Below are 26,945 nucleotides of genomic sequence, written 5' to 3' on the forward strand. Positions count from 1 at the left end.
GCACACTCATATAAAAACACCCACAAACAAAGCAAGAACGAGTGTGAGGAGAAAGATAACCAGCATCACCATAGACATGGCCAAGCTTTCTTATCTGGGTCTCCTTCTGAAAGGAGGAGTTGGTGTTCTTCTCTCTGTTGACCCTACTATGTGAAATAAAAATCTCGACATTTTTAAAATTTATTTTTATTTTATGTGCAGTGGTATTTTGGAGTTATAGACAGTTGTGAGCTGCCATGTGGGTGCTGGGAAATGAACCTGGGTCCTCTGGGAGAACAACCAGTGCTCTTAACTGCTGAGCCATTCCTCCAGCCCCAAATCTCGACATTTTAAATACAAAAGGAGCACATGGAGATTGGACAGTGAAGAAGGTGATCTGTTGGTTGGGACACGTGGTGCCCATGGAGGACACAGAACGAGTGCCCTAGGTTTTCTCCTTGCCACTCACATGTAATATTGGAGAGCAGAGAATCCTGTACCTACAAGGACCGCTTAACAACATAGAGGGAGAAGCTGTTGTAATAAAACCTTATCTGACCGGGCAGCGGTGGCACATGCCTTTAATCCCAGCACTCGGGAGGCAGAGGCAGGCGGATCTCTGTGAGTTTGAGGTCAACCTGGTCTACAGAGCTAGTTCCAGGACAGGCACCAAAGATACAGAGAAACCCAGTCTCAAAAAACAAAAAAACAGGATGAATGTTCTGGTTTGTGTTGACATAGCTAGCTAGCTACCATAGGAGGAGATGGGAAGGAGGGAGACACCTCTCTCCGCGGACACTGAAAATGGACAGTATCACTGTTCAGACGGTGCCATCCCGGCCTCTTACACCCTTTACCGAGCAAGTGAACACACAGGTCTCCATAGGATTTTTGTTGTAAGAGAGGCAAGCTGCAACCACAGGTTTCTCTGCGGTTTCCGGTTCAGTGGACAGGTTGATTTAGAAGTTGTGTCTTGTTAGGCTACCATTTCCCTGATCCTGTGGCTGGACAGAGAAAGTTTTAAATTTTTTTGTTTGTTTGTTTGTTTTTGTTTTTGGGTTTTTTGTTGTTATTTTTATTTTGTTAACTTTACACAAACTAGAGTCATCTGGGAAGAGGGACTCTCAGCTGAGAGAATGCTTCTGACATATTGGCCTGCAGGCAAGTCTGTGGGACATTTTCTTTATTAATGTTTGATCTGGGAGGCCCAGTCTACTTGGGGGTGGGTCCATATCTGAGCAAGTAGTCCTAGGGTATGTGAAAGCAAACTGGGCAAAAGTAGGAGAATAAGACATTTATAGGTCCCTCCATAGCCTCTGCTTCAGTTCCTGCCTCCAGGTTCCTGCCTGGAGTTTCTGCCCTGACTTCCCTCTGTAATGGAGGACGATTGGGAACTGAATGAAAAACGAGGACATGGTTGCTCCTAGGTATGGTTGAGGAGAAGCTTTATTGCAGAGATGAGGGAGAAAACAGTCAGAGGATCTGGAAGGGTCCAGACCAGTGGTTTTCAACCGTCCCAATGCCGCGACCCTTTAATACAATTCCTCATGCTGTGGTGACGCCTAGCCATTATATTATTTTGTTGCTACTTCATAACTGTAATTTTTCAACTGTTATGAATTGTATTGCAAATGTCTAATATGAAGGATATCTGTCTGATATGCGGTCCCCCCATAGGTTATGAGCCACTGTCGCAGACTGAAGCGAACCAGCAGATTGAACTGGGCCGTGAGAGGAGAGAAGAGGAATAGGGAGAGTGAGAGAGGAAGAAAGGAGAGAGGAGAGAGGAAACCAAGAGAGCGTGTAACCCAAGGGGCTGAGGTTATATAGGAGAGAAAAGCTGGGGGAGGGGAAGCAAAGCCTACCCCTTCAAATTACTTTTTGTCATGCTATTTCATCACAGTAACAGAAGTCCTTCCTAAGATAGGAGGGATAGTGTGGCTGCCACACCCAACAGCCCAGTTCAACTCCGACCCACCATCGCCTTGCAAAGAAATCGGTTTTATTCTTGGCTAAAATCCAGAAATGGCCTTTGGCCTTTGGCAGCCTCGTCCTTGCCAGAGACCAAAGATATCAAGTGTTTTGGAGGTTCTGATCCTCAATCTAGTTCCCCAAGCATTCTGGGACAACATCTTTAGAGGGTGCTAGTTAAAGAAGCCATGAAAGACTGTCAAGAGAAAACTCCCAAATGGTCAAGAAAATAGATTCTCTTGTCTGAGTGAGCCCTAACATTCCAGCCAGACAGGGTCAATCTCCTGGCCAAGGGACATCCCAGGACCACACCTAGAAAGGCAGATTCACCTGAAGGCATGCTAAAGAGAAGATGGAATAATTAATTCCTGTTACAGGAATCTATAAAATCATTGAGACCAAATAATCTCCAATCACTTATCATATTGATACTTTAGTATTACTAGAGACTTCAGAAAGTCAGCACACATTGGATGAGTTTGAAGGGGGAGAAATGAAAATGTAAAAAGGCTGCAGAATTGTGAGCTTTTCTTTTTTCTATCAAAGGTATTCAGCCTGTATAGGGTCAATATCCCATAAATCTCCCCCATTTCTTAAAACTTTCATGCAAAGGCATTAAAATCTTCTAAAGTACCTCCCCCTTGTAAGGCACTTGCTTACAAAGGCCTCAGCACCTTCTAGGAACATGATGGCACGTGAGTGGCCAACTCCTTTCCCCCTTCCTTTAGTTACTTTGCCCAGATTCTTTTAAGATTAGCTAATCTCAAAAGATTTGGAGGTCAGATCCTAGCCAATGAGGAAAAGACATAGTAATCACCTGCGTTATAATAAAATCAAAGTGAGCTTCCTGCTCAGTGTGCTTCCTTTCCTGACTTAAGACTCACCGTTTTCTTAAAAAAACTTGCCTTCTCCAGTTATTTTCACTTTATTTGTGTGTTTGTACAAAACCCAGAATATTTGTTTCCAACAATAAGATCAAAGTACATGCACAAAAATGTTATAGAAAAAGTAAATGCCGTATATAATAATATATGCTAATAAAATCTTTTAAAAGTCCTCATGCAGGTCAGTTTGGTCAGCTCACAGAAGCATGAGCGATCATGATTAATTGGTTTTATGGAAATGAGGGCAGCCTGACTGATTTGCATTATGGGTTGCAGTTCATGTCAGATCCAGGCAGGGAATAACTTTCTGGAGGCTGCTCCACTTGGTACAGGAATACGTGTGTGTTTGGTGCAGTGGTTTGGCTGAAAACGGGGAGGCGCCGTTGGGAGCTGTGGCCTCGTGGAGTAGCTATAGCCTTGTTGGAGGAAGTCTCTCACCGGGGTGGGCTGTGAGGGTTCAGATGCTCAAGCCAGGCCCAGTGTCTCTCTCTCTTCCTCTATCTGCCGATTCGGATGTAGAACTCTTAGATACCTCTCCAGTACCGTGTCTGCCGGCCTGCCACCATGCTTCCCAACATGCTGACAACAGACCAAATTCTGAACTGAAAGTCAGCCCCAACTGAATGCTTTTGTTTTTAAGAGTTGCCGTGGTCATGGCGTCTTCGCAGCAATCAATCCCTAATGAAGACACTGGACAATGTCTGGTCTGCTGCGTGTGCTTCTCCCGGGAACTTGGAGCGATGCTCCAATCACATGTGGTCAGGATGCTTTAGATTTTAGGTCTAGTTGGCCACTTGAGACACTTCGTGGAAATCCAGTTTGGTCAGTGAGAATATCCTCCAGCAATAAAGTGAAAAACCAAGACAATCTCAAGGAGGAAGAACCAAGACATGCCATCTCCCTCCTCCACTAGGCTCGTGGAGGCTCTCTAGAAAGAAAACCATAAAAGGTGGAACCACGATCCAGGAACACCAGGAAGGCAGAACACGTGCAAGAAAACAACTAACAAAAATTCCACAACTAAACATAACTGGGAATAGTGATAAATATTAGAAATAAACTCTATACCTTCTCTTGATAAATATTAGAAATAAACTCTATACCTTCTCTTGATAAATATTAGAAATAAACTCTATACCTTCTCTTGAGTTTTCTACCTTTAAAATGTTTTTATTAATATATATCAACTATACATAGTAACATGTTTCATTATAAAATTTTCATACTTGTATATAAACTGTTTTGGTAAGACTCATGCTCCCCACACCCACCCTGTTACCTTTTCTGGCCCTTCCTCTTCTCAGCCAGCCTGGTTTCTTTCTTTTTATTTCCCTGTGAGTTTCATTAGGGATCTTTATAGGAGTGTGGGTGAGAGTCTGTTTTCTGACACTTGCTCACACTCATATTGCCAAGGACTATGTCTCTACCCAATAAACCATTAAACTGTGTATAAATGTGAGTTCCTCCTCCTTCCCAGGGTGTTGACAGATCAAACGCAGGCAGATCTTATGTAGTGACTCAATCCCAACTGCTTTGGGTTCAGAAGTGCGGCAGCATACCAGGCCTGGATGCCAGCATTCCACGGTGCTCCTCCACGCTGCTCCTCCACCCTGCTCCCCAACGGTGCTCCTCCACGCTGCTCCTCCACGCTGCTCCTCCACGCTGCTCCTCCACGCTGCTCCCCAACGGTGTTCCTCCACGCTTCTCCTCCACGCTGCTCCTCCACGCTGCTCCTCCACGCTGCTCCCCAATGGTGCTCCTCCACGCTTCTCCTCCACGCTGCTCCTCCACCCCATCCCTTCCTCGGCCTCTCGCAGTTTTTTTTTTTTTTTTGTCTCAGCTTCCACAGTGCTCTCAGAGCTCAGTACAAGATAATACAGATGTCTCATTTCTCGCTTTGAATTCCATGTCTCTGAACTTTGATTAATTATGAGTCTCCAAGGTCACTGCTGACCACTGGGAAAACACTTTCTTTGACAGGAGCTGAGAGCAGTTGAAGGAAAACATGTAGCCATGTCTGACATTTTCAAATATATATTGAGATGCCGAGGACAGGCAATACTGGAAGTTTCATTTGTTGAGAAGAAATGTCCAGTTGGGTCTCTGTCTCCCTCGTTATTTGGCAATTTTATTTAGATCACTTTCATATATGTATATATTTTAGGAAGCTTTCCTGTATTAAGGGTCCATGCTACCCCTCAAATGACCCTTAATTTCAGCTGTCTCTTCCTATATTCCCCCCTCATACCCCGTCTCTACCTCTTCTGTTCCAGCACCCCCATCCATACCTAACCATACATTCTATTTCCTCTTCCTAAGGAGATCTATATGTCCCCCCATACCCCTTACTCTATAATTAACCTCTGTGGTTCTATGGATTAGAGCTTGGTTATCACTGATTTCACAGCTAATATCCACATATAAGCAAACATTTTGTCTGTTTTCTGGGTCTGGGTTATCTCACTCAGGATAGGTTTTTTTTTGTTGTTGTTTTTTTTTTTGTAGTTCTATCCATTTATCTTCTAATTTTATTTTTTAAATATTTTTAATATTCCAGTGTGTAAATGTACCACCAGCTCAGCATTTCCACTCTGCACCCTGCTTACCCACTGTATTGACAGAACTGGAGAATTGGAGACTTTCTGAGGAAACCTAGAGCTTTCTATGGATTTTAGGGAAGGATGTAATATTTAGTACCAGAGTTGGAACAATCCTAAAACCCTTTAGCCTTAAGGAAAACCCTGTAAGTTCTAATTCTGTTGGCTTATTTATACTCATCATCAGGAAATAAAAAGATGAACCGCAGTGCACACAAGTTCCTGGGGTAAGAGGGACAAGACAGGGAAAGAACCTTTCTCTGCGCTGCTTCAATCTCAGTTGGTGGGAGACACTTCCAGGCACAATCAGAGCATAGCTGACAGATTTACCTGGTTACTGAGTGGTTCTGGAATCCAATACCCTGAACCCCGATCCTGATTACAATATCCCCTAGAACTGGTTCTCTGCAATGGGTTTATTTTATTTTATTTTTGAGACAGGGTTTCTCCGTCGCTTTTTGGTTCCTGTCCTGGAACTAGCTCTTGTAGACCAGGCTGGCCTTGAACTCCCAGAGATCCACCTGCCTCTGCCTCCCGAGTGCTGGGATTAAAGGTGTGCGCCACCACTGCCTGGCTCTGCAATGGATTTTATAGGCTACAGGTGTGTGACAGACTTTTCTCAGGGAGATGAATCTCTCTCTCTCTCTCTCTCTCTCTCTCTCTCTCTCTCTCTCTCTCTCTCTCTCTCTCTCTCTCTCTCTCACACACACACACACACACACACACACCAGAAAGAAGAGAATCCATGAAAGACCAAAGTACTGATTGCACCAAAGTCCAGTTGTGTCACTGAGAAGCCCACTTGCTCACAGGTGGTGGTGACTCATGAAACCTGTAACCCTGGAGTTCTCTGCACAGCTTGCAGGCAGCCCCACCTTCTGAGCATCTCTTCTTAGTCGGACAGTCTCTCCCTAGCTGTTATTCACTGCTTTCATTCCTCTTAGGAAATTAAGGGGGCTTAGAAAACCTTCCAAGTTTCCAGTTTGACAGACACGAGTGTTTTTGTTGTTGCTGTTTGTTTTGTTGTTAACATCCTTAGTCTCATGAGCATCTTCCACCTTCCCGGAGGAAATGCTTCAATTCCAAGCAAGTTGCTATGCACAAGTCTATTTTATCCAGATATTGTCTGTCCACTCTGCAAGGCTATTCCATGTCCCCAGTGGTCGAGGTGAGCTGGGATTCAGAGGAGGTGGGATTGCAGAGGAGACTGTTTTCATTCTGCATTGACTTTGGACTTGATCCTCTACACATACTTTGCCTGAGGAGAAGCCCTAGGAGCTACCACATGGGTTATCCCTGTCTCTTCCTGGGTAATCTGTACAGGAGACCAGTGTGGGCCTCATAGGCACTTGTCAGCCTCAATCCTAGGTAACAACAACAACAAAAAGCCATAGACAAGCTTCTGCTTACTTAGTGCTCACCTACAATGGGCATTTCATGTCAGCAAGGAATAAAGTGTTTAGTAGGCTAACCACTAAGCTTATGGTTATACTTATAACCATTCTTATACTATGGAGTATTTTAAATAATCCACCAACAGGAGGGAAAAATGGAATCACGTGCATGGCTCAACTGCAACGAAAGGGGATTATAAAAATAATAATCATAAAAAGACAGGAGTAAGATGCTGAAAAAGACAATAAGTATTAACTGAAATGTATTAATAACTACTTTTGATGTGAATGGGCTACAAGCATCATTAAAAGACAAAGATTTTTAGAAGGGGTAGCTCTTTGAAAATATGCCGCTTAAAAGAACATACTTAAGAGACTTGAGAGCTGGACATGGATTATGAACTTCTCATACAAGCTTAAAGACCAGTTTGGATCCCCAGAACACACATGAAAGTTGGGCAAGTGTAGTAGTTTACCTGCAATTCCAATGTAAGGAGACAGACATGGGATCCTTGGTCAATTTAGCTAGCTTAACCAGCCAAATCATTAAGCTTCAGGTCTAGCAAGAGACCTTGTCGCAGGAAAGAAAAATAGGGAGAAATCAAGGAAGACACCTGACTTTAACCTCTGGTCATCACATGTATACACAGAGAGAGAGAGAGAGAGAGAGAGAGAGAGAGAGAGAGAGAGAGAGAGAGAGAGAGAGAGAGAGAGAGAGAGAAAGAAAGAAAGAAAGAAAGAGAGATACATACATACAGTATACATACGGTCACATGAACCTGGACACACATGTAAAAATACATATACATACCCCCAAATGATACAAAAGCACAAGAAACCGGACAAAGAAGAAAAAAAAAACTCACTTAAAATATAATGATTCCACTGTATGGGAAGTAAAAAGACGGAGAAGGACAACATGCCACCAGTAATCAGAAGAGAATGGAGATGTTAGTGAAGGACAGGTGAGTGGGACTGCCACCCGGAAGAAAGAGGGGCAAGGCACAATTATAGAGAGGTCAGTTCTCAAAGACAATGAAACAATCCTTAATGACATTCAAGACAGACAAGGTAAAATGGATGGATGTGCAAAAGAAGTAGAGAAACCCACCACCATAGTGGGAGACCGACTCTCTTCGCTCAGGGATTGATGAGAAAGTGGGCAGAAAATCAGTAGGGATATAAATGGTCCACACTGCACCATCTGTCAACACGATCTAATTGGCATTTACAGAGGACATCGTGCAGCGGAAGGGGAATTCACAGGCCCTCCAGCTCACACAGAGCCAAGGCAGATCCCATTCTGGGCCATAAACATATCCAAACAAATCTCAAAGAGCAGCACTCACACAAGGCATGCTCTCACACCATAAGCAAACCAGAAAGAAAGTCACAGCTAGCAAATCTCCAAATATTTGAAAATCAAGTAATGCAGTTCCAAACAATCTATAGGTCAAAGATATTTCAAGACAAATTTCAGAGATATTTTGAACTAAATAAAATTGTAAATAGTGTATAAAACACATGGATGTACAGGAGTCAGTGATTGGAGGGAAATGTGTAAAATTGAGCATCATCACAGAAGAAAGATAACTAAGACAGTAAGCTTCCAACACAAACAACAGAGAGAGAGAGAGAGAGAGAGAGAGAGAGAGAGAGAGAGAGAGAGAACTCTCCCTAAGCTGAAAGAAAATAGGAGAGGAAATAATAAGAAATGAGAACAGAAATCAAGGACATAGTAAATAAGGGAACTAGAGAAGTTCAATGAAAAACAGATCTGCACTCTGAAATGATCAAAAGGATCTAAATCTCCACTTGGCTTATGGGGAAAAAATGAAAACGGGTACAAAGTACTACTACCCTAATGAGACAGATCTTTATTATTGATTGTGCTGACATTATAGGAATAACGAGGAATAAATATTATGAACAGTGGGAAGGGAGGGAAAATGAATGGGTAGAAGGCAAGGGTTCCTGTGGCCTCAGAGCTTGGCAGCAGCTTGACTCTAGTGGAGTTCGATAGCATTGTGGAGATTTTTATGCACACACACACACACACACACACACACGAGTACAAGTAAAGGAAACAAACTAAAGCACAAGTAAAATCTGTGGCTCCTGCACTGTTGCAACATCTGCATGCTATGTGTTACATTACACCATACTGAATATACTATGCAGCTTTAAAACGGCTCCAGCGGAAGAACTTGACAAGAGAACAGGGAGGCGGGGGTGGTGGTGTCTTGCTCCATTCTATCTTTTGGAACAGGTGATTCTTTATTTTTTCTCAATTAGAAAAGAAAAAAAGCTCATATAAACTTTTTATGTCGGCGAATCAGTTTGGTTTGAGCATTATGGTATTGATGATGCTTAAAATATTCTTTTAGACTCTTGTATAAGACGTCAATTAAAATAAATATCATTGGTATTAAAAAGTGCTACCTGACGTGACTATTTATAGATGCCACTCATCATAACAGATTCAAAGTGGAATCAACTCAATATCCTTGCACAAATGAGTGAATAAGAAAGATAGGATAGGGTAACACAGCAGATAATATTTATGTACAAAAATAGAGCTAAACACCAACAAGAGCTATAACATAGGAACTTTGGAAGCACTACTTACAGTGAGAGAGAGCAGAGTCACTACACTGCACAGTTTAGTCCTGTTTACATATTGTGTAAAGCAAGCAACTTCATGAGACGGGAGAGAATTCAGTGTGCAGTGCGATGGAGGGGGGGGGGGAGTAGCTATTAGTGGAATGGGGTTCTTTTGTAAGGCAATGAAGTCTTTTAAGTTCCTTTTCACAAACACATATTTTGACTTTTAAAAAGTATTCTTAAAGTATCTAGGCTGGTTTATTTCCACAGTCCCTCTTTCAGTTTCAGGTCTCTTAGCAGCTGTCCTTTGTTTTTCATCAATCAAAGAATTCAAAATCAACACAGTACTATACAGGATCCAGACCCACTATGTGTTTTCCATATTTATGTGACTTTTTTCTTTTACATTACTTTTACTGTCTCTTTAAAAGACTTTACTTTTAATTTTAATTATTTTAAAACTATTTCTTTCTATGACTGCCTATACCCATTTTCTTACTTTCTTAAACCTATGTACATTGTAAAACTCACTGGAACTGGTTTAGAGATTTTTTTTCCCATCTGGACCTCTTTTACTGCATATATTTTAGCCTTTTTTGACTGCATAAGCAAACTTTAGACTGTGAAGCTACACCCGGATCCTCCATATGTTCTAACAGCTGCTCTGCCCACTTTTGGGTCAGGTCATAAAGGCCAAGTCCAAAGCTTGTGCCCTGATCAGAAGTTCATGACTGAGAGCTGCACTAAACCTCTCTAGCTATGGAAGCCTGTACTTGCATTGTCACGGTGGTTTTCACTTAGCTTGCTGTCTCTAGTTTCTATTTAATGCTGATGGATGAACATCAGTACCTCTTAAAGGAGCTGTATACTTCTTTTTCCAGCTCTCTCAGGCTCTAGATTGTTATTCAAGCCCCAGGTTGGTATGCCAAATGTTGTATGGTATTTAACTCTTTTTATTCTTTTGGGGGCCCACCACCCAGCTCCCAAATAAATCATGCACAGAGGCTTACTATTAATTATAAATGCCTGGCCTTAGTTTGGCTTGTTTCTTGATAGCTTCTCTTAACCTAAATTAACTCAACTACCTCTTGCCTCTGGGATTTTATCTTTGTTTATTTTCTATACACCTTTCTTTATTTCTTACTAGGTGACTTGTTGTGTAGTTGGGTGGCTGGCCTCTGGCATCCTCCGCTCCTTGTTCTCTTGTTTCCTCCTTGCTCTCCTCTTTCTCAGTTCTCCTATTTATGCTCTCTGCCTGCTAGCCCTGTCCATCCTTTATCCTGTCTCATTAATGGCCGTTCATCTCTTTATTAGGACCATCAGGTGTTTCACCACTGTTTCCCACTGGTTCACCACAGTAGTCTTGTGTCACATCACAGTGGTCATCTGTAAAATCTGCTATTGTCTCTGTCCAGTTATCCCAATTATCCCACTACAATTTCCCAGGGGCCCCTCATAGTACTTGAACTTTTCTTAATAGTGGCCTCCTGTGCCACCCCGGTGTTTCACAGTTCCACTACAAGGCTGCATTGTTCCGTCACAATGCTCCACTGTGTCACAATAGTGCCCCCTAATTCTGAACTGTCATACAACAATTGTCTCACAATTCCATCACGATTCTGAAGTGTCACATGACAATGCTTCACTTAACTATCAAACTGCCCCTCTTTCACATCACCTCAGTCCCCTGTTTAACCACAGTTATCCTTTGTTCTATTACAATTCCCCTTGTATCAACACAATGCCCCAATCTGCCATCATAAGACCTCACTGTCCCATCATAATTCTTCATTCTTTGTTCACAATTGTTCATTATCTAATCACTATGATCCATTGCCAATCATAATGCCCCTGTGTCACATTCTATTGCCCTAATGTTCCATTACAGACTATTACTTTCTTATTATAATGACACACTGTCCTATAAAAATGTTTCAATAGGCCGGGTGTGGTGGCACATGCCTTTAATTCCCAAACTCAGAAGGCAAAGGCAGGTGGTTCTCTGTGAGTTTGAGGTCAGCCTGGTCTACAAAGTAAGTTCCAGGACAACCAGGGCTATTACATAGAGAAACCCTGTCTCAAAAAACAAAGAGTTCCAATTTCCCATTCCAGCAGTCCTGTGTCTCACCACGGTGCCCCACTCTCCTAATTCAGTTCTCCAGTATTCCACCACAGTCATCATTAAAAACCATTATCCACTGTCCAATCATACTGCCCAACTACACTATCACAATGCCAACTATAATAGAACAATGCTTGCTGTCGTATCACACTGCTGTCTGTACTCTCCCGCACAATGCCACACCATCCCTTTACAGTGTCCCCCAGTTGTATAACAATGAACCACTGTGTCATTGCAATGTCAGTTCCCTGCTGCTTCTCATCCAAGCAGAGGAGCCACCCTCCTGGATTCTTCCCTTCCAATAAATCGCTTGTGTGAGGTTTGTTGAGTCATGTGACTTTGTGGTATTCCTTGGCTTCCGACTGCAAGGATAGCTTTCCTGTCAGAGCTGTAACACTTGCAGTGGGGAAGCCCCTCCCCTGATCCAGGACAGACTTCTAACACCTCCATTGTGGAAGCCTTTCTCCTCAGAACTATAACACAGATACCACCATTTTATCATGGTGGTTTTGTTTCATCACATTGGATTCCTGTCCCACTATAGAGGTCCTTTGTCCTATGACAATGCTCCACTCTCCTGTCACCATGCACCACTGTCCCAACACAATGCCTCATGACACAGTGGTTCCCCATCCCATCCCAATATTCTTTTATAACAATGCCTACTCTCCCATCCTGATAATCACTTGTATAATCCCTATGGCCACCTTTTCCACCACACTAGTCCTTTATTCAGCCCAATATTCCATTTCCAATCAACATGATCCATTATCCAATCACAATGACCCTCTATTTATCCACAATGCGCAATTATCCTATTATAATGGTCCTCTGTTCAATCACAGTGTTAAACTGCATCATCTCAAATATCCATTTACCTTTTCTAGGCACTACGTTCTTATCACAATACACCTCTATTCTGTCACAGTCGTCCACCTGTTCCGTCATGATGTCCCATTTTCCACAATCATGTCACCATGCTTCATTGTCGGCTTACAATGGCACTGTCTTATCAGAGCACTCCACTCTCCCATCACATGTCCCAATGTCCTACCACAATGCTACATGTTCCATCACAATGCTTTGCTCTCTCATCATGGTTGTTTCAGGTTGCATTACAGTGGTTCCCCAGCCAACTACAGTGGTTCATAGTCCCATTGCAATGTTCCACTCTCCTATCATGATGTTTCATTATCCCATTACAATACTCTATTCTCCCACCACAGTATCTTCTGTCCCATTGTGGTGCATCCTCTTTCATCACATTTTACTGTCCCATCAAAGCACTTTCCCACCACAGTGGTCCCTTTCCCCACCATGGTCCGGGTTCATATTATCTTCAAAATTAACCCAAGTCTCTTACAGTTTTCCTCATCTCATCATGACACCCCTCCATCTCATCACTACACTCTATGATGTCATCACAATAACCCAGTGTCTTAGCCTCTCGTTACAAGGTTCCCTTGTTTTACCACAGTGCCTCACTCTCCCTTTACAATGCTGTCCTATCCCACTATAGTGGTCCCTTTTTCATCACGATGCTACAGTTTTCCATCACACTTCCCCACTGTCTCATCACATTGGTCATATCTCACCCTAATATCGCACTTTGTTCTCACAATGCCCCACTATTTTGTCATTGGGATCCACATCCCACCATATTTCTTCTCACTTCTCCACTGAAGCATCACCCTCTCTTCTCTTCATCATAGTGGAACCACATTTAACAAGGTGTACTCTGCCCCATCACTGTGCTCTACTGACATTTCTGTGTTCTATTCTTCCATCACAAACCCACAATTCCATCACGATGTTCACTATCCTGTCACAATGCCCCAGAGTCCCTCTACAATGCTCCACTTCCTATCACAATTGCTCTTCTGATTACAATGTACCACTGCTCTATCACAATGTTTTATTGTGCCATCACGATGCCCCCATTGGACCATCTCAATGCCCATCTCTTTCCTTTGAATGTCACACTGTTCCCTTAAGATGCCCACAGTCCAACCACAATGGTCCACTGTCCCCTCACAGTGGTCACTTGAACCATTACTTTGTCCCTTGTTTCATCACAATACTCCAATGTCCAATCACAGTGCTCTAATGCCCCTTCTCAATGTCTCTTTTTACTACTGCATGTAGCACTTTCACATCACAAGGAACCTCTGTCCCATCACAGTGGTGCACTGCCTCATCATGATATCTTAGTGTCCCATCAGACATATCTCCACTGTGCTATCACCATGCTCTATTGTCCCATCACAGTGCCTCACTATTCCAAAATAATTTCCACTGTCTTATTTATAGGCACAATGCTCCACTGCCCCATTAAAGTGGTCTTCTGTCTCATCAATGCACTATTGTTCTACCCCAACACCCCACAGTACCACCATGGTAATCACTTATGATCTCTTGTTCCACCAAAATCTTCCTTTGCTACATTAAAAGACTTCATTGTCCCTCCACAATGCCCCATTTTCCCATTTTAATTCCCACTGCCCCATATAAATACCCTATCATTTTGCATCACTAATATAATGCATGTGTGTGCCATTATAATAGTTGCTTACCCTATTATGATGTTCCATCGTCCCACCATGATCTTCAATATACCGTCAGCATGCTGTTATGATCCATCATAATACTCCAATGTCTCATCACAGTGGTTCTATGACTCAACACAGTGGTCCCCAGTACAACTACAGTGATCCTCAGGTAGTCCCATTACAATGTTCCAGTCTCCTATCACTATATTCCATTGTCCTGTCCCAAAGCCCCACTGGCCCATAACAGTGCACCACTTTCCATCACAATGCTCTTTTGTCAGATTCAATGGTCCCTTGCTCATCAAAGTGTTCCAGTCTCCCATCATAGTATCTAATGTCCCATTATTGTGGTCGTGTTTCACCGTAATATTCTACTTTCCCATCACAATGCCCCATTGCCCCATCAAAATGATCTACTGTCCTATTGCAACATTCTTCTGTACTGTCACAATCCTAAACTATTATATTACAGTAGGCCCCACCTACCACAGTGGTCCCATGTCCCTTCACAGTTCTTCAGTGATCATTACAATGTCTCACTGTTTTATCACAATGATTCTATGTCCCATGATAGTGGGACATTGTCACACAAAGTGGTAACATATTCCATTATAATGTCGCACTGTCCTTTTATAATGTCCTGCTTTTCAATCATAATAGCCAGTGTCTCATCAGAATGTCCCACTGTCCCTTTATGATGCTGCAATGTCCTTTCATAATGCACCAGTTACTCATCACAATGCCTTGCTGCTCTATTACAGTGTGGCATTGTACCATCACAATACTCTGATATACCCATCACAGTATTCCATTTTTCCATGACAACATTCAATTATTTTATCATAATACTCCATTGTCCCATCACAATATTCCATTGTCTTATCACAATACTCCATTGTCCCATCACAACACTCTATTGTTCATCACAATACTCTACTGTCGCATCACAATACTCCATTGTTCAATCACATTCAATTGTTTTATCATAAACTCCATTGTCCCATCACAATACTCCATTGTCCCATCACAAACTCCATTGTTCCAAAGCAAACTCCATTGTGCCATCACAATACACCATTGTATTATCTCAATATTCCATTGTGTCATCACAATACTTCATTGTCTTATCACAATACTCCACAGTCCCATCACAATACTCTATTGCCCCATCACAATATTCCATTGTTAAATCACAACATTCAATTGTTTTATCATAATACTCCATTGTCCCATCATAATACTCCATTATCCCATCACAATACTCAATTGTCTTATCACAATACTCCATTGTTCCATCATAAACTCCATTGTCCCATCATAATACTCCATTTTTCCCTCACAATACTCCATTTTGCCATTGCAATGCTATCCAAGAAGATAAGGTCAGTTGCCTATGACATCATCAAAGATGATCTGAATGAGTTGCTCACTCGGGAGCTGAATGATGATGGTTACAGTGGCATTGAAGTCAAAGTTACTCTGATCAGGGCAGAAATCATTATGTTAGCCACTAGAACACAGAATGTTCTTGGTAAAGGTCAGTGTATCAGAGCTCTGACTGCTGTAGTCCTGGAGGAGTTTGACTTCCCTCAGGGCAGTGTTAAACTTTATGAAGAATAGGTGGCTACCAGAGGTTCAGATCCCTGATGCAGCTGCCCAGATGTAGTCTTTAAATTACAAATGCCATTGTCATGTGAAGGCACTGCTAACATTGGCCCTAAGAAGCCATGGAACCCAAAGATGAGCTCCTGCCTACCACCCCATCTCAGAAGAATGGAAAGCTAGAAGGGTCTTCCATGACCCAGCCAGTGCTTAACAGCACAACAGAGTCTTGTCACTGTGTCTGGAGGCTGGATTTGCTCTGCAAAGACATTTAATAACATCTTTCACAAAAATATAAAATGGAACAAACAAACAGAAAAAAAAATCCTAAAGGACAGCAGGATACTGTTTAGAGAGGCTGGCTTCCAAGCTGCTCTGAGCGGCAGTTCTGGGAAACAGAATAGGTAACTTGAGCTGACCAAGCCCTCCCACTTGAGGACACAAAGAGGCCATAGTCCGAGAGAACAATTAACAGCAATGCACAAAGCCTGAGACCTGTACAGGAATCCCCAGAAAGCTTCCATCACATCCATCTTTCCTAGAATCAACCCCGTGGTGTGTTTCTTGGAAAGCACTGAGAATAGTGTCATCCAATGTGGAGAAGGTCCTCCTGTCTCAACTGATTTTAACTAGTAACTCCTTTACAGCTATCACCAGAGGTTTCTCTCTTAGGTGATTCTGGATAATCAGGTAGATAATCACCATTAACCATCAGAGCATCTCAGACCTCAGATACACCAAACACAGCTGTGTGTTCCTCGCACTTCCCACCTGAGTCTTTCATTACAAACCCATGGAGATCAATAGCACCTCCCTTCTTTATCACTAACCACAGAGTCTTATCGGGAGTACTACTTTTGCATCCAGCGCCTTAGCAAATTCCAGCAGCTCTAACTTCACAACCCACACCAGGTACAACCATGTAACCCGCACAGCTGCCAGCCTGTCACAAATCCTCCTCATTTTTTTAATCTGTATTAATTTGGTCTCTCATCTTTTCTACTTACATTTAGTTATCTTCAAAGTGGGTATAGCAAGTCCTTCAGAGAGAGAGGACAGATACTGCTGCTCATTTCCCATGGACAGAATGGGAAGCTATATCTTTGCAGTGGCCACTGGAACTCTTTCCATGTGACTGCAGCTATCATCCTGTCTCACATTCCCCCACTATTTTCAGGCACACCAGTCCCTGGCTTTTGGTCAGATGAATACAATCTACTTCCATATATTTGCATTTTCCACTCTGTCTAAAAACATCTCCCCAAGGGCCAAGTGGCTTAGACTCTCACTTATATCCATCCATTTCTCAAATACTACATTAGCAATCCAAGCCTCCTGGACCAGTCTACCTAAGAAAATGTTGGTTCACTTTTCCCAGAAGTTCTTTACTTCTTTTTAACACTGTGATGCTTGTAAGTTTCAGGAGTTTCCTGAGCCTTATAAGTTTTATTACCCAAGTCTTATGGTCTTCTTCCCTGAGTCCAGGAAGGAATGTTCCCATCTGGTGGTAATAGCTACACAACACAATAATCCACAGATGTTATGCTCCTTCATTTTCCCTTCTAGAACTTAGGTCTACACACACACACACACACACACACACACACACACACACTTCTTGTCATGCAAGACTCTTAACTCCATGAGAACATGACAAACTGTCATTCAATTGTGCGGAGCAGTACTTGACATGTCCTAGGGAGACCATCAAGATTCCATCGAGCAATAAATGAGTACAGGAGTTATTGAAGAGTTGTTTTTATCACAGTGTTATAAAGACTGATAAAAAGGCTTTAGTGATGTCTGTGATGAGACAATGATCCACACCACATCTTCTTTCTCCCCAAAGAAAAATTCTGTGTGATTGGTTTAACTTTCAAGGTGAAGAACTCCTGCGCAGGAGCGACGTGGGATGGAATTTCAAGTACACATCGTCCTCGAGTAGCTGCCTGAGTTAATCCACAGCAAACATGAGCTGGAATATTCACCAATGCAGCGTATCACTTCCAGCCCCTTAGGTGCCAAAGGAAGTCCTCGGAAAGTGTGTGAGGAAGTGCGGTGGCCAGCGTTGCTAGACGCAGAGCAACAGTTGCCCACTGCCTGGAAGCTATGCAGAAAGTTACAGGTCATAGCTTGATTTTCTACCTCTTCACCCATTGAAAAAAGTGCCAGGATGTGAATGATAATCATGTCTCAGGATCCCTCAATATTTTCTACTTTATGAAAATTTTGCGCATGATCGTTACAGCTCTGCTTTCCCACAGAGGGCCACAGGCCTGGATGCTGCAGATGGGTCCACACACCTGAACCACATCACTCTCTCTCCACACTTTCCTCATCGTTTCTGAGCATGCCAGGCATTTCCGGTCCCTAGGATTTCTGTTTTCCCTTTCCTCTGCCAAACATTCTTCTCTTCTGTCTGCCTGGCATTCGTTGCCTTCTCTGGCTGCCAGCTTCTGATTGAAGTGCTACCTGTCTCCTCAGGAAGGTCCCACAGCTCTGTTGCCTGTCCCCACACCTGTAACAGGATCTCCTTATAGCTCATCTCTTCTTGGTCTTCAGCCTTTTGTCCGTCAATCTAATGGTGTTCAAGAGCTGACTGTTGCTATTTCTCTTTATCATTCTGGTATGAGTTGAGTTATTACTATGCTCACGTGTTAATTATTTAATTTTACATTCGTTTTCCTTTTCATAGATATCCTTCCCACATTATTAAAGTATAATTGATAAATAAAATTTTATTTACTTATGTCATAAGACCTTAAGTCTTGATGTATGTATACACTGATAAATGATTAAATAGTGCTAATAAACGTATTTATCATCTCCATACTTATATTATCGTGGTGAGAACATGAAAATCTGCTCTCTTGGAATCTTTCAAGAGTACAGAAGAGTGCTATTGGCTATTGCCATTATACATTACCTTAAACCTCCAGAATTTACTTGCATTGTCTAAAATTTGTCCAAATGTGGTTCCATTTGACACACCTCGCTATGGCCTACCCTCTTCTCAGCTCCTGATGAGCATCCCTGTGCAGTCCACTGTGCAGTTTGGCCCATTAGATTCTACATAGAAGTAAGATCCTGTGGTCCTTCCCTGTGTCTGGTTTGCTTCACGCTGCATGAAACTTTCTAATTTCACCCATGGTGCTTGAGATGCAGGCAAAAGTGAAGAGGAGCCCCTTCTTTGTCCAGGCTAAGTAGCATTTCTCGACCACATTTTCTTCTTCTCATCATCTGACATACAGGTTTTATTTCCTGTGGACAGACACCCAGTAGCGGGATTGTCACTAGCATCGCAACATTAGCTATCACTTCTTTTGTGTGTACTTCACCGTGTGTGTGTGTGTGTGTTGTACACACGCGTGTGTATATGCTGTAGGAACTCCTACAGCCAGTAGTTACCCGCCCACTGGGGCGTGGCCTCTTATACTGTCTATTAATACCAATATAGAGCATTCTGGCTGCAGGATTCGGTTTCTGATCTCCGTTCCAACAGAGGATTCTGATTTGTGAGTCTACCCCTAATTAAATAACTATCTATTTCTCAGTTCTGAGCGTCCTTCCGCATCTGGCCCTGTATGTGGATATTAGCACCTCTGCTCATAAACAGAAGCCAAAGGCGGATATTCAGTGTCCTGTGTTATCACTCTCTGTCGTATTCATTTAATACAGGGTCTCCCACTGCACCTGGAGCTAGGGTGGCAGCCAGATGGCACCAGTGATCCATCTGTCTCTGCTCCACAACACTGCAGTTACAGGTGCGCTATCCCTGGCTTTTTACATGGGTGCTGGGGATTTGAACTCAGGTACTTATGCTTACACAGCAAGTGTTTTTACCTCTCTGGGCCATCTCCCCTGAACTTCTCTGGTCTTTTTGCCTCTTGTATTGCCACATAGATTCTGAGCTCAAATAAGTTCCACATCTCCTGTTGAAGCACAGACAGAGGTAGATTTAGAATGTTCTGTCCTAGCTCCAGCCTGCATGTTGGAGGATTTGAAAGCAGCCATTTAATCCCTTGGCCTCAAACTTCTTCCTCTATACATAGTAAGGAGCAAAGTACAAATTAATCTGAACTACAAGGGGCAATGGTCATGGTATGGAGACCATTAATAACTATTTGATTATTTCTTTCCTGAATGTTCCCAGCCTGGCTTCTGGCCAAGCAAAGACAGAAACAAAATTACATCGCTGACAGCTCTGACCTCTGTCCAGTTTGTTCCCATTGCAAGTTCTTTCTTTATTATCCATTTTTCAGACACCAGCATAACCAGTGTATCAACTTTAAAATCAGACAGGAGGAAGGACCTCTTGCTTAATCATTAGGTAAAGGGAGTGGCTTTAATTTGTGGTCACTGTGCTTAGACGGCAGGTAACTGTGTGAAAACACACACATACACATGACAGATAGGAACGGCTGCTCCAACAGTGTAGTTATAGGAACCTCCAAGGGCTACTGGACATTTGCAGCCCTTTCTGCTTCCTCTATCTTTGGTGTTTATATATACATTGCATAGCTTCTGGAACTGCAGAGAGAGTCGCTCACTATGGATTCCTTGGGACTCATTTTTAGGGAGATTCTATTAAATTCACCTACTATTCATTTGCATGAAAAGTACTATTCTGTGGGAATGCTAATATAATTTGGGGGTAATTTCGCAAATGATGGCTTTAATGCTGCTAATGTCAGCATGTCTCCGCAAAACAAAGAAGAAGGGTGGTAACGCAAGTACATTTGAGATACTGAACGACGGGAAATAGCTTCCTATTTCGAATATCCTAGTGATGGATTGTTGTGCTGGGACTGGAAGCAGGGCATTGTGGGAAGACAAGATCTCAGGCTGAGGGTAGATCTGGAGAAGTGTGTCCCTGACTGGTTGCTATTTGGTTGCTTGGGATCACAGCACCGCCGACTGTGCCGCAGGGACTGTGACAACAGGCTAACATACCTGATGATGTTCCAGTCACCACCCACTGCTCTGGTGTACGGGAAGTTAGGGTGTTACACAGCTGGGGTAGGAGGTTCTTCTGTTCATGTGTTGCTTTCATTGGTTAATCAATGAAGAAACTGCTTTGGGCCTAATAGGGCAGAACTTAGGTAGGCGGAGAAGACAGAACTGATTGCTGGAAAGAAGGGCAGAGTGGGAGAAGCCATGGATCCTCTGCCTGAGATGGATGACGGTTAGAATCTCCGGTAAGCCACAGCCACTTGGTGATACACAGATTAATGGAGATGGTTTAAACTAATATATAAGAGCCAATGAGAAGTTAGAGCGAATGGCCAAGCGGTGTTTTAATTAATACAGTTTCTGTGTGGTTATTTTGGGTGTAAGCTAGCTGGGCAGCCCAGACAAACAAGGGGCCTTCTCCTCGTAATACACAGTGAGTACTCATGTGTGTTGTTATCTTCAGCATGTTCCAATTATAAAAAGGAGGAAACTCGTTTATAGAAGCACAAATCTACTCAACATCCCAACTCCCAGGCTGCTGTGTTCTATATCTTCAGGGAAGCCCTGAGGCTCCCCTAACCCAGTCACCCTCTCCTTACCCACTGTACCACAGAAATGGGCTTCCTTCTGTTCTGGCTAGCTCCTAGCAGGAAGGGAAAAGGCAGCTTCCCGTCCCCCATGTCTAGAATACACATTCTACCTGTGAACTCAACTGAACTTCGTGGGAGCGTTTATCTTCTTGCATTTTATTTCCAACTGGAATTCCAGAGTTTGGCAGCATTCTACCCTCAAATGTCTCCCAGGGCCACATGCCTCTCCGACTGAACTGTTTGTTCCCATTGTTCAGAGAATGCTGGGGTAGAGAAATAACAGCATACTTATGGAAAACAAGCATGTAACACCGTCTGATTGACGTAACTGTGGCTAGTATATCAGCACAGACTCGGTGAGGCCCCGTTTGCAAAACCCACAAAATAAATAAAGGGCTGTGCAGATAAAACACTGAAGAGCCCATCAGCCCCATCCCCAGGACTGGCTGCCTGTAGGACTGTGGAGATGTGAGCTGAGATCAGCGTTTGCCTTTGAGGGCTACAGGAACAGCAAAGGGCTCGCCTTTCCTCGTTATTCTCAAGAGTCTTGGCATTTTACGCAGCGCTCACCCAGCAACAAGTCAGTACTCACAGGGTACCTGTAGAATGCCCATATCTGGTCCATCAGTGAGCAGTTTTAGCATTTGTCCCTTGTCACCTGTGCTGAAGGACCCATCTGAGCAACTGTTATCTTTCAAACCTGGGGAAGTTGAGACGTGACAAGCGGCACTGTGACCCACAGGCTACCAGTTGACTAATGGTTGTTTTACTTTCAGCCAGTGTCCTGGTGTTTTTGCTACACAGGGCAGGAATTGGGGAAACTAGTCTCAAATCCATTACTCAAGAACGGGAGGGAACTTTTGGACTGGATGATGAAGAAGGAGGAGAACATTGCTGGCCCACCTGAAGCTGCTCTTAAGTCCCTATGCTGCTTGGCCCTTTTCAGCACCATGAAACCCATTATTGTCAGCCAAGTGCACTACACTTAAACGCACAACAGGAAGACCCCAGTCAGTCTGGTGCTTTGGGATTGCAAGTTTCTGCTGGTAGCTTCCTTTCCAGCCTCTATATGGGCATCACAAGCATTCTGACTGCATCTAGGTACCTGCAGTTCTTTGCAACTGTTTCCTCCTAATCTGCATTCTTCTGCTAGCTGGATGCTGAAACTTGCCATGTCCACCAAGAGAGGGAGAAAACACATTAGAAAAAAGAGAAAGAACACTTGATGTTGGCACTTTAATATTTTAAGGTACACAGTTGTTGGTCACCACAATTAGAGGGTCTAAGGACCTGAAGCCCTCATCACTAAGGTAGGCATGGAGTATTCCCCAGGCCCTTGATTCTGTGACCCAGTGTGGTTTGTGGTCACAGTTTTCATCCCGAGGATGAGGTGGAGTAGAGCCTTGGATACTTCAAGATGGTTTGTGACGGAGGAGGCTGACCATGTCTCTTCTCTTCTCATTTGCTCCTTTGGTCTTCTTCACTTGCAGAAATGTCCCTCTCAAGTTACAGAGTGTGTGCTAAAATGACATTATTTTTAATGCAAAGCCTTTTCTGTCTCTACTCATGTTTGCCCTTCTGAGCAATGCTGTATGTCTCCTGGAGGCAAATAGTCTGCATTCTTGTCTAGTAGCGATATGGTCATCCTCACTGTTCTGCAGGGCACATTGTAAACAATCAGACACAAAGCCATGCGTGTGTGTGTGTGCGCGTGCGTGTGTGTGCGCGTGCGTGTGTGTGTGTGTGTGTGTGTGTGTGTGCATGTTTATGGGTATGAATGCAGGTACAAGTGTTCCATTGTTGCAGGAGCTCTTTCCGCTCCTTCAGCCAATAGCGGCTGAGGTACCAGCCCATTGGGGTGTGGTGTCTCTCTCTCTCTCTCTCTCTCTCTCTCTCTCTCTCTCTCTCTCTCTCTTTAAAAAAGCAGCCACTGCCCTCCGCTTGCTCTCTTGCTTCCAGCTCTTCCGGCTACTAAGCTCCTGTCCTAATCACGCAGAGGGCTGTTGTCTGGGACGGTGATCTGTAAGTTTTCCCTTTTAAATAAATAACCATTCTATTAGTCATAATTCCAAACTGGTGTGGGATTGTTTGTGATTTACACCTTCATCCCATGAAGTTTGTGGAGGTCAGAGGTCAATCTTGGGTGTCAATTCTTGCCTCCCACCTTGTTTGAGGACAAGCTTCTTACTAGCCAGCTGATCTGTGACCTTACAGAGACTCCTGCCTCTGTCTCCTCTATTCCCATAGAAGTGCTGGGATTGCAGATGCAACATCCTACATCTGGCCTGATGTGTGTTCTGGGTATCCGAGCTTACACAGCAAGCCTTTTACCAGTGGGGCCATCTCCTAAACCTCAGCCTCCCTTTTCAAGAGTATTTACAATGAATCCCATCAGCCCTCAAGCATTCTTTACCAAGTACAAACACAGCAAGTGAGAGCGTTATAGACATAGCACGCTGTTCCTCGTATTTAGAGATTACTAAAGGAAAGGCTCTTTAATAGCATGTGCACAGCTCAATGCTCAAAGAGAAGTCAGCCCTGAATACAGGGTTTTGCTAACTTATATACACCTTAGGCATATGTATTTTACATATTTTGTCATCCTTGAATCTCTTTTAGGTACTGGCCCCAGGTTACACTTTGAAAAATTTAAACAGAGACAAGAAAGTGCAAGTCCAGTCACGTAGGAAGATCAGAGATTTACACAACAAAGACATTGCCTGAATTATTTTAAGAACACCAGTGTTGTTGCTTGGATTTCTTCCCAATAGCTGCTACCCAGGGTCATCTTGTCCACCTAACAGAAATATGCTTTTCCAAGAAGAGAACTGGGGGTTTTACGGCAGGCTGGGCCGTAACATTGGTTATGATCTTGCACTGTCCCCTTGAGCTGCCTGTCAGAGGCTTCATTGATATGGGGACAGCTCTAACAGCCATCCAGTGCTGGTGAACAGATATTTACCTCCTAGCAGCCTGATTTCCCTTATCTCTAACAGGCCTGGTTAGCAGACCGCTTAACCTAGGGTTATTTTGGAGGCAGTATTCCCATACCTAAATTCCACCTGTGTGACTTAATGTCTCCTAAGCAAGTCGATTTATTAATAAAGCCTTGATAACATCAGTTTTATTGCTTTGAGTTTCTTCTATATAAAGAGCAGTTCCCAGAGTCTTATGTTGCAAGGGAGAGGGCTGCTTGTTCTTCCCCGCCGCCCAGCTAGCTTAGCCCCGAAATAACCACACAGAAACTGTGTTTATTAAATCACTGATTGGCCTATTAGCTCTAACGTCTTATTGGCTAACTCTTACACCTTGATTTAGCCCATTTCTATTAATCTATGTATCGCCACATGACAGTGGCTTACCAGGAAAGATTGGCATGTTTGATTCTGGCTCTCCCTTACTCTGCCTTTCTTCCTCCCAGCATTCAGTTCTGTCTCCCCCGCCTACCTAAGTTCTGCCCTATCAACTAGGCCAAGGCAGTTTCTTTATTAACCAATGAAAGTGACACATAGACAGAAGGAACTCCTAAACCAGTTTTACATCAAAGAAAGCATGGGATAGTGGTCCTTCCACCCTGGCAATGTTCTTTTCCACTTTACTTGACATGGGGACACTTGGATACAGCTTCCCTGTGCCATTTTAGATTCTCCATGCTTTCCTTTTATTGTGATAAAATATGGGACACGTAAAATTGACCATTTTAACAATTTTGAAACTTACAATTAATTGGCATGGAGCCAATTGATATTGTGTGTGGATAATGTCTCACTATCATCATCCCCACCCAAAGAACCCAGGAAACATGAATTCCTCACACACTGGATACCAGCATTTGACTTTCTATCATTGAGTTTGGCTTCTGTATGTTCATTGGGCCATTTCTAGAAGAAAGAGACAGAATGTTTTCCTACCTTGGAAAAAGGAGGAGGAGGAGCAGTGGGAAAAACGAATATTGGGGTGGAAGCCGTGAGCAGATAGCAGATGGCAGAGAGAAAAGACATCTCTAGATCCATGATGCAGACTCCAGGTGGGTGGTAGGACAGTGCATGGTGACGAGATGTCTCAGCTTGCTTGTGGCTTTGTTACACACCATGTCTCCCATACAGAAACACAATGGTCTCAGGGCTGTCTTGTGGCTTGAATGTGAAATGTCTTCCACAGGCTCATGTATTTGAGCACTTGGTTCCTGGATGGTGGCTCTGCTTTGTAATGCTGTGATAACTTTGTAGGGGAAGGCTCACAGAGGAACCAGTCAGTGGGGGCTGGGCCTTACTTCCTATTTATTTTCTACTCCCTGTTTGTGGAAGTAGTATGATCTTCTGTTCTTCTGCTCTTGCAACCATGCTTTTTATACCTGATGTAGTGTTTTCCCTGTCGTGATGAAATGATCCCCTCAAACTACAGGCCAGAATGAACTTATTCTTCCTAGAATATTTTCTCTCAAGAAAAAAGAAGTGGCTAAAGCATGTTGTCTGGGGCTGGAGAGATGGCTCAGAGGTTAAGAGCATTGCCTTCTCTTCTAAAGGTCCTGAGTTCAATTCCCAGCAACCACATGGTGGTTCACAACCATCTGTAATGAGGTCTGATGCCCTCTTTTGGCCTGCAGGCATAATGCAGAAAGAATATTGTATACATAATAAATAAAAAAACCATGCTGTCTGCCCATTAGGGTGTGTCAGAACCCTCAACCCCTTCACGTTTCTCCACTGGAAATACATGCTTTGTCATTGTCACCTGTGCATACTGGCTGAGTGATGTCATCAGACTTCCCTTTAGGCTGGTTGCTTCCCTCCCCTGGTGTGTTGAACATGTGTCTATCTGACACATTCTTGACAGCACACTCTAGACATGGGCTAGCTCCCTGTGCAGCACTGATCAAACCAGGAGCGTCTGCACGATTGAAAGTGCCTGATACCTCTCTTTCTACCTACCTGACACCTCTCTTTCTACCTACCTGTCTCTCCTTTCTTTCTACCTACCTGACACCTCTCTTTCTACCTACCTGACACCTCTCTTTCTACCTACCTGTCTCTCTTTCTACCTCTTCTTTTCCCACTGCACACGCATGAAGCACCCGCAGCTTTTCAAGGGACTCTGGGACTAGAGAGGCAGGTAGAGAGAAGATGCAGCTTATGCTGCTACCCAGTGGTGAGTGTAGAGATTCACAACTGGTCCAGGTGTGGAGACAACATGACCAGGAGTGTCCAGCCTTAGATATGACAACTATATCAAGTTCCCCATGTCTGAGGCTGAGGGAACACTGAGGAAGAAGGGGCAGAAAGAATGTAAGAGCCAGAGGATGTGAAGGAGAGCTTTGAAATGTTGTCCTCTGGGTATGACACAGCTGCTGTCCACACACACCCGCGGGAGCTTTAGACACCTGCATAAGAGCAAACCAGCCAACACCCAGCACAGGTTAGAGACTGGCTCACAAGGCCCACCAATTAGCTGAGAGGCTATTGGAGTTGATGGCTGAGGATGGAGAGACGGTCACTTTTCACTGGGAGTGCATGCCCAGGTGAATACCTCCATATCTATGTACACACTGACAGCGCTAATTGGACTCAGAGGGTAATTGATTTTACAAAGGGGGGATATGACATTGGGAGAAAGAAATATGGGGGCTCCATGTTGAGCTGGAAGGAGGAAGTAGGGACTGGATATGTCAAAAATATATCATATACATGTCTGAAAGTTTCA

Source organism: Chionomys nivalis, chromosome 19 (assembly GCF_950005125.1).
Source record: "Chionomys nivalis chromosome 19, mChiNiv1.1, whole genome shotgun sequence".
Taxonomy (NCBI): Eukaryota; Metazoa; Chordata; class Mammalia; order Rodentia; family Cricetidae; genus Chionomys; species Chionomys nivalis.